Raw genomic sequence first — 10,564 nt, forward strand, 5'->3', positions numbered from 1 at the left:
TACGATCCTGCAGCCTGTGGAAAAAGAGGCCACAAACACAGTAAGTTAGACAAAATGAGACGAAAGAGAAATATGTTGCAGATGAAGGTGCAAGACAAAAACCTACAAGAACAACAAAATGAGACAACAGAGAAATATGCTGCAGAAGAAGGAGCCAGATAAAACCTACAAGAACAAGTAAATGAAGAGGAGATAGGCAATCTACCTGCAAAAGAATCCAGAGTAATGATAGTAAGATGATCCAAGATATCGAAAAAAGAATGGAGGCCCTGATCGAGAAGATGAAAGAAATGTTTAACAAAGACCTAGAAGAACTAAAGAACAAACAAACAGAGATCAACAATAAAATGACTGAAATGAAAAATACACCAGAAGGAATCAATAGCAGAATAACTGAGGAGGAAGAACGGATAAGTGAGCTGGAAGACAAAATGGTGGAAATCACTGCTGCAGAACAGAATAAAGAAAAAAGAATGTAAAGAAATGAGGACAGTCTCAGAGACCTCTGGGGCAACATTAAACATACCAACATTCGAATTATAGGGGGCCCAGAAGAAGAAGAGAAAGAGAAAGGGCCTGAGAAAATATTTAAAGAGATTATAGTTGAAAACTTCCCTAACATGGTAAAGTAAATAGTCACCCAAGTACAGGAACCACAGAGAGTCCCATACAGGATAAATCCAATAAGGAACATACTGAGACACACATTAATCAAACTAACAAAAATTAAATACAAATAAAAATATTGAAAGCAACAAGGGAAAAGCAACATATAACATACAAGGGAATTTCCCCTCAGGTTATCAGCTGATTTTTCAGCAGAAACTCTGCAGGCAGAAGGGAGTGGCATGTTACATTTAAAGTGATGAAAGGGAAAAATCTACAACCAAGAATACTCTACCCAGCAAAGATCTCATTCAGATTCAATGGAGAAATCAGACGCTTTACAGAAAAGGAAAAGCTAAGAGAATTCAGCACCACCAAACCAGCTTTACAAGAAATGCTAAAGGAAATTCTCTAGGCAGGGGAAAAAAAAAAAGAGGCCACAACTAGAAATAAGACAATAACAAATGGGAAAGCTCATTGGCAAAGGCAAACATACAGTAAAATCAGGAAATCATCTATACACAAATATGATATTGAAATTAGCAACTGTAAGAAGAGGCAAGTACAAATGCAGGAAATAGGAATTGCATTTGAAATTAAGAGACCAGCAACTTAAAACAAGACCAGAAACTTAAACCCAGCAACTTAAAGACTTTAAGACCAGCAACTTAAAACTTTAAGACCAGCAAATTAAAACAACCATGTATATATATAGGTTTCCCAAAACCTCATGGGAAACGCAAACCAAAAAACTACAAGAGATACACATACAAAAGAAAAAGCAACCCAAACACAACACTAAAGATGATCATCAAACTACAAGAAAAGAAAGGGAAGAAAAAAGAACTACAAAAACAAACCCAAAACAATGAAGAAAATGGCAATAGGAACATATATATCGATAATTACCTTAAATGTAAATGGATTAAATGCTCCAACCAAAAGAAACAGACTGGCTGGATGGATACAAAAACAAGACAGGCATACATGTTGTCTACAAGAGACATACTTCAGACCTAGGGACACATACAGACTGCAAGTGAGGGGGTGGAAAAACAGATTCCATGCAAATGGAAATCAAAAGAAAGCTGGAGTAGCAATTCTCCTATAAGACAAAATAGACTTTAAAATATAGACTGTTACAAGTGACAAGGAAGGACACAACATAACGATCATGCGATCAATCCAAGAAGAAGATATAACAAAATTGTAAATATATACGCACCCAACATAGGAGCACCTCAATATATAATGCAAAGGCTAATAACAGCCATAGAAAGGGAGACAGACAGTAACACAATAATAGTGGGTGATTTTAACACCCCACTTACACCAATGGACAGATCATCCAGACAGAAAATCAATAAGGAAACAAAAGCCATAAATGACACATTAGATCAGTTAGACTTAAGTGATACTTATAGGATACTCCATCCGAAAGAAGCAGAATAAACATTCTTTTCAAGTGCACACAAAACATCCTCAAGGATAGATCACACCTTGGGTCACAAATAAAGCCTCAGTAAACTTAAGAAAACTGTAATCATATCAAGCATCTTTTCCAACCACAACTCTATAATATTAGAAATCAATTACAGGAAAAAAAGGCAAAAAACACAAACCCATGATGCCTAAACAATATGTCACCAAACAACCAATGGATCACTGAAGAAATAAAAGAGGAAATCAAAAAATACCTAGATAAATATGACAACGAAAACATGACAATCCAAAACCTATGCAATGCAGCAAACACAGTTCTAAGAGGGAAGTTTATAGCAATAAAATCTTACCTCAAGAAACAAGAAGACTCTCAAATAAACAACCTAACGGTTCACCTAAAGCAACTAGAGAAAGAACAAATAAATCCCAAAGTTAGTAGAAGGAAAGAAATCATAAAGATGGGAGCAGAAATAAATGAAACAGAGACCAAGAAAACAATAGCGAAGATTAATGAAACGAAAAGCCGTTTCTTTGAGAAGATAAACAAAATTGATAAACCTTTAGCCAGGCTCAACAAGAAAGAAAGGGAGAGAACTCAAATCAATAAAATTAGAAATGAAAAAGGAGAAGTTACAAAGAACACCACAGAAATACAGAGGATCATGAGAGACAACTACAAGCAATTATATGCCAATAAAATGGATGACCTAGAACAAATTCTTAGAAAGGTACAACCTTCCAAGACTAAACCAGGAAGAAACAGAAAATATGAACAGACCAATCACAAGGACTGAATTTGATTAAAAAAATCACTGAACTGTGATTAAAAATCTTCTAACAAACAAAAGTCCAGGACTAGACTAGTCACAGGTGAATTCTATCAAACCCTTAGAGAGGAGTTAATGCCTACCCTTTTCAAACTATTCCAAAATATGTCAGAGGAAGGAACACTCCCAAGCTCGTTCTATGAGGCCACCAACAACCTGATACCAAAACCAGACAAAGATATCACATAAAAAGAAAATTACAGGGCAATATCACTGATGAACACAGATGCAAAAATACGAAACAAAATACCAGCAAACTGAATCCAACAATACATTAAAAGGATCATACACCCTGATCAAGTGGGATTTATCCCAGGGAGGCAAGGATTCTTCAATATACGCAAATCAGTCAATGTGATACACCATATTAACAAATTGAAGAATAAAAACCATATGATCATCTCCATAGATGCAGAAAAAGCTTTTGACAAAATTCAACACCCATTTATGATAAAAACTCTCCATAAAGTGAGCATAGAGGGAACCTACCATAACATAATAAAGGTCATATATGACAAACTCACAGCAAACATCATTCTCAGTGGTGGAAAACTGAACGCATCTACTCAAAGATTGGGAACACTTCAAGGATGTCAACTTTCGCCACTCTTACTCAACATACTTTTCAAAGTCTTAACCACAGAAATCAGAGAAGAAAAGGAAATAAAAGGAATCCAAATTGGAAAAGAAGTAGTAAAACTGTCAGTGTTTGCAGATGACATGATACTATACTTACAAAATTCTAAAGATGCTACCAGAAAACTACTAGAGCTCATCAATGAATTTGGTAAAGGTGCAGGATACAAAATTAATACACAGAAATCTCTTGCATTCCTATACACTAACAACAAAAGATTAGAAAAAGAAAGTAAGGAAATAATTGCATTTACCATCACATCGAAAAGAATAAAAAACCTAGGAATAAACCTACTTAAGGTGGAAAAAGACCAGTACTCAGAAAACAGTAAGATACTGATGAACAAAATCAAAGATGACACAAACAGACGGAAAGATATACCATCTTCATGGATTGGAAGAATCAATATTGTAAAAATGACATTACTACCCAAAGCAATCTACAGATTCAGTGTAATCCCTATCAAATTACTAATGACATTTCTTACAGAATTAGAACAAAACATTTTTACAATTTGTATAGAAACACAAAATACCCTGAATAGCCAAAGCAATCTTGAGAAAGAAAAACAGAGCTGGAGAAATCAGGCTCTATGACTTCAGACTATACTACAAAGCTACACTTAACACAACATTATGTTACTGGCACAAAAAGAGAAATATAGATGAATGGAACAGGATAGAAAGCCCAGAGATAAAACCATACACTTATGATCACCTAACCTATGACAAAAGAGGCAAGCATATACAATGGAGAAAAGACAGTCTCTTCAATAAGTGGTGCTGGGAAAATTGGACAGCTATATGTAAATGAATGAAGTTATTAGAACATTCCCAAACACCATACACACACCAAAAAAAAGAACTCAAAATGGATTAAAGACAAACATAAGACTGGATATTATACAACTCTTAGAGGAAAACATAGATGGAACACGCCGACATAAATTGCAGCAATAGCTTTTTTGGATCTGTCTCCTAGAGTAATTAAAATAAAAACCAAAATAAACAAATGGGACCTAATTAAACTTAAAAGCTTTTGCACAGCAAAGTAAACCATAAAATGCAAATCAAGCCTACAATGAGTACAAGCAACGGAGGCTGAGCAGCAGGTGAGGCAAGGCCCCCACTGGCCTTCGGAGCAGGTGCAATCTGTGCTCTCCAGTTGGGAACCAGAAGGAAGTTAATGCAAATGGAAGTTAGAGGAGACACAAGGGGAGGAGGCGGGCCAGGGTGGACAAGTCTTGGTGATCCAGCCAGGTGTGAGGACTGAGCCTCTGACGTGGCAGAGACAAGTTCAGGACATTGGACCACCAGAGACCTCCCGGCGCCACGTAATATCAATTGGCGAGAGCTCTCCAAGAGATCTCAATCTCAATGCTAATACCCAGCTCCACCCAAAGACCAGCAAGCTACAGTGCAGAACATCCCATGCCAAACAATTAGCAAGACAGGAAAATGACCCCACCCATTAGCAGAGAGGCTGCCTAAAATCATAATAAGTTCACAGACGCCCAAAAACACACCACTGAACGCGGTCCTGCCACAAGAAAGACAAGATCCAGCCTCATCCACCAGAACACAGGCACCAGTCCCCTCCAACAGAAAGCCTACACAACCCACTGAAGCAAGCTTACCCACTGGGGGCAGACACCAAAAACAATGGGAACTACGAACCTGCAGCCTGTGAAAAGGAGATCTCAAATACAGTAAGTTAAGCAAAATGAGAAGACAGAGAAATACGCAGCAGATGGAGGAGGAAAGTAAAAACCTACCATACCAAACAAATGAAGAGGAAACAGGCAGTCTGCCTGAAAAAGAATTCAGAGTAATGATAGTAAAGGTGATCCAACATCTTGGAAATAGAATGGAGAAAATACAAGAAAAGTTTAACACGGACCTAAAGAACTAAAGAGCAAACAAACAATGATGAACAACACAATAAATGAAATTAAAAATTCTCTAGAAGGAATCAATAGCAGAATAACTGAGGCAGAAGAACACATAAGTGACCTGGAAGATAAAATAGTGGAAATAACTACCACAGAGAAGAATAAAGAATGAAAAGAATGAAAAGAATTGAGGACAGTCTCAGAGACCTCTGGGACAACATTAAACACAACAACATTCGAAATATAGGGGTCCTAGAAGAAGAGAAAAAGAAAGGGACTGGGAAAATATGTGAAGAGATTATAGATGGAAACTTCCCTAATATGGAAAAATAAATAGTCAATCAAGTCCAGGAAGCACAGAGAGTCCCATACAGGATAAATCCAAGGAGAAACATGCCAATACACATATTAACCAAATAATAAAAAATTAAATACAATGAAAAATATTAAAAGCAGCAAGGAAAAGCAACAAATAACACACAAGGGAATCGCCATAAGGTTAACAGCTGATCTTTCAGCAGAAACTCTACAAGTCAGAAGGGAGTGGCAGGACATATTTAAAGTGATGAAAGGGAAAAACCTACAACCAAGATTACTCTACCCAGCAAGGATCTCATTCAGATTTGACAGAGAAATTAAAACCTTTACAGACAAGCAAAAGCTAGGAGAATTCAGCACCACCAAACCAGCTCTACAACAAATGGTAAAGGAAGTTTTCTAAGTGGGAAACACAAGAGAAGAAAAGGACCTACAAAAACAAACCCAAAACAATTAAGAAAATGGTATAGGAACATACATATCGATAATTACCTTAAACGTGAATGGATTAAATGCTCCAACCAAAAGACAAAGGCTCCGTGAAAGGATACAAAAACAAGACCCATATATATGTTGTCTACAAGAGACCTACTTCAGACCTAGGGACACATACAGACTTAAAGTGAGGGGAGGGAAAAAGATATTCTATGCAAATGGAAATCAAAAGAAAGCTGTAGTAGCAATACTCCGATAAATACTCAGATAAATACTCAAATAAATACTCAGATAAAATAGACTTTAAAATTAAAAATCTTATAAGAGACAAGGAAGGACACTACATAATGATCAAGGGATCAATCCAAGAAGAAGATATAACAATTATGAATACATATGTGCACCCAACATAGGAGCACCTCAATACATAAAGCAACTGCTAACAGCTATAAAAGAGGAAATCGACAGTAACACAACAACAGTGGGGGGCTTTAACACCACACTTAAACCAATGGACAGATCATCCAAACAGAAAATTAATAAGGAAACACAAGCTTTAAATGACACAACAGACCAGACAGATTTAATTGATACTTATAGGACATCCCATCTAAAAGCAGGAGATTACACTTTCTTCACAAGTGCTCACAGAACAGTCTCCAGAATAGATCACATCTTGGGTCACAAATCATAACTTGGTAAATTTAAGAAAACTTAAATCGTATCAAGTATCTTTTCCGACCACAACACTATGAGACTACATATTAATTACAGGGAAAAAAAACTGTAAAAAAAATACAAACACATGGAGGCTAAACAGTACACTATTAAATAACCAAGAGATCACTGAAAAAATCAAAGAGAAATCAAAAAATACCTAGAAACAAATGAGAATGAAAACATGACAACCCAAAACCTATGGGATGAACCAAAAGCAGTTCTAAGAGGGAAGTTAATAGCAATACAATCCTACCTCAAGAAACAGGAAACATCTCAAACAACCTAACTTTACACCTAAAGCAATTAGAGAAAGAAGAACAAAAAAACCCCAACGTTAGCAGAAGGAAAGAAATCATAAAGAGCAGATCAGAAATAAAGGAAATGATAGCAAAGATCAATAAAACTAAAAGCTGGTTCTTTGAGAAGATAAACAAAATTGATAAACCATTAGCCAGACTCATCAAGAAAAAAAGGGAGAAGACTCAAATCAACAGAATTACAAGTGAAAAACGAGAAGAAACAACTGACACTGCAGAAATACAAAGGATTATGAGAGATTACTACAAGCAACCCTATGCCGGTAAAAAGAAAAGCACAACCTTCCGAGACTGAACCAGGAAGAAACAGAAAATACCAACAGACCAATCACAAGCACTGAAATTGAAACTATGATTAAAAATCTTCCAGCAAACAAAAGTCCAGGACCAGATGGCTTCACAGGTGAATTCTATCAAACATTTAGAGAAGAGCTAACGCCTATTCTTCTCAAACTCTTCCAAAATATAGCAGAGGGAGGAACACTCCCAAATTCCTTCTGCGAGGCCACCATCACCTTGATACCAAAACCAGACAAGGATGTCACAAAGAAAGAAAACTACAGGCCAATATCACTGATGAACATAGATGCAAAAATCCTCAACAAAATACTAGCAAACAGAATCCAACAGCACCTTAAAAGGATCATACACCATGATCAACTGGGGCTTATCCCAGGAATGCAAAGATTCTTCAATATAAGCAAATCAATCAATGTGATACACCATATTAACAAATTGAAGGATAAAAACCATATGATCCTCTCAATAGATGCAGAAAAGGCTTTCGACAAAATTCAAAACCAATTTATGATAAAAACCCTCTAGAAAGTAGGCATAGAGGGAACTTTCCTCAACATAATAAAGGCCATATATGACAAACCCACAGCCAACATCGTCCTCAATGGTGAAAAACTGAAACCATTTCCACTAAGATCAGGAACAAGACAAGGTTGCCCACTCTCACCACTCTTATTCAACATAGTTTTGGAAGTTTTAGCCACAGCAATCAGAGAAGAAAAGGAAATAAAAGGAATTCATACATAGAGAATCCTAAAGATGCTACCAGAAAACTACTAGAGCTAATCAATGAATTTGGTAAAGTGGCAGGATACAAAATTAATGCACAGAAATCTCTTGCATTCCTATACACTAACGATGAACAATCTCAAAAAGAAATTAAGGAAACACTCCCATTTACCATTGTAACAAAAAGAACAAAATACCTCGGATTAAACCTACCTAAGGAGATGAAAGACCTGTACGCAGAAAACTATAAGATACTGATGAAAGAAATTAAAGATAATACAAACAGAAGGAGAGATATACCATGTTCTTGGATTGGAAGAATCAACATGGTGAAAATGACTATACTACCCAAAGCAATCTACAGATTCAGTGCAATCCCTATCAAACTACCAACGGCATTCTGCACAGAACTAGAACAAAAAGTTTCACAATTTCTATGGAAACACAAAAGACCCCAAATAGCCAAAGCAATCTTGAGAACGAAAAACGGAGCTGGAGGAATCAGGATCCCTGACTTCAGACTATACTACAAAGCTACAGTAATCAAGACAATATGTTACTGGCACAAAAACAGAAACATAGATGAATGGAACAGGATAGAAAGCCCAGAGATAAACCCACGCATATATGGTCACCTTATCTTTGATAAAGGAGGCAAGAATATAGAGTGGAGAAAAGACAGCCTCTTCAATAAATGGTGCTGGGAAAACTGGACAGCTACAGGTAAAAGAATGAAATTAGAACACTCCCTAACACCATACACAGAAATAAACTCAAAATGGATTAAAGACCTAAATGTAAGGCCAGACACTATAAAACTCTTAGAGGAAAACATAGGCAGAACACTCTATGACATAAATCACAGCAAGATCCTTTTTGACACACCTCCTAGAGAAAGGGAAATAAAAACAAAAATAAACAAATGGGACCTAATGAAACTTCAAAGCTTTTGCACAGCAAAGGTAACCATAAACAAAATGCAAAGACAATCATCAGAATGTGAGAAAATATGTGCAAACAAAGCAATTGACAGACGATTTATCTCCAAAATATACAAGCAGTTCATGCAGCTCAATATCAAAAAAACAAACAATCCGGGCTTCCCTGGTGGTGCAGTGGTTGGGAGTCCACCTGCCGATGCAGGGGACGCGGGTTCGTGCCCTGGTCCGGGAAGATTCCACATGCTGCGGAGTGGCTGGGCCCGTGAGCCATGGCCGCTGAGCCCGCACGTCCAGAACCTGTGCTCCGCAACAGGAGAGGCCACAACAGCGAGAGGCCCGCGTACCGCAGAAAAAGGAAAACAAACAAAAAAACATACAAACAATCCAATCCAAAAATGGGCAGTAGAACTAAATAGACATTTCTCCAAAGAAGATGTACAGATTGCCAACAAACACATGAAAGGATGCTCAACATCACTAATCATTAGAGAAATACAAATCAAAACTACAATGAGGTATCACCTCACATCAGTCAGAATGGCCATCATCCAAAAATCTACAAAGAAGAAATGCTGCAGAGGGTGTGGAGAAAAGGGAACCCTCTTGCACTGTTGGTGGGAATATAAATTGATACAGCCACTATGGAGAACAGTATGGAGGTTGCTTAAAAAACTAAAAATAGAAGTACCGTATGACCCAGCAATCCCACTACTGGGCATATACCCTGAGAAAACCATAATTCAAAAAGAGACATGTAGCACAATGGTCACTGCAGCACTATTTACAATAGCCAGGACATGGAAGCAACCTAGGTCCATCAACAGATGAATGAATAAAGAAGATGCAGCACATATATACAATGGAATACTACTCAGCCATAAAAAGAAACGAAACTGAGTTATTTGTAGTGAGGTGGATGGACCTAGAGACTGTCATACAGAGTGAAGTAAGTCGGAAAGAGAAAAACAAATACTGTATGCTAACACACATATATGGTATCAAAAAAAAATGGTTCTCATGAACCTAGGGGCAGGACAGGAATAAAGACGCAGACGTAGAGAATGGCCTTGAGGACACGGGGAGGGGGAAGGGTAAGCTGGGATGAAGTGAGAGAGTGGCATTGACTTATATACACTACCAAATGTAAAATAGATAGCTAGTGGGAAGCAGCCGCATAGCACAGGGAGATCAGCTCAGTGCTTTGTGACCACCTAGAGGGGTGGGATAGGGAGGGTGGGAGGGAGGGAGATGCAAGAGGGAGGGGATATGGGGATATCTATATATGTATAGTTGATTCAGTTTGTTATAAAGCAGAAACTAACACACCATTGTAAAGCAATTATACTCCAATAAAGATGTTAAAAAAGAAATTAATTAAAATTTAAAAAAAAAAAACTACAATG

The sequence above is a fragment of the Lagenorhynchus albirostris genome, chromosome 16, assembly GCF_949774975.1.
Source record: "Lagenorhynchus albirostris chromosome 16, mLagAlb1.1, whole genome shotgun sequence".
NCBI lineage: Eukaryota > Metazoa > Chordata > Mammalia > Artiodactyla > Delphinidae > Lagenorhynchus > Lagenorhynchus albirostris.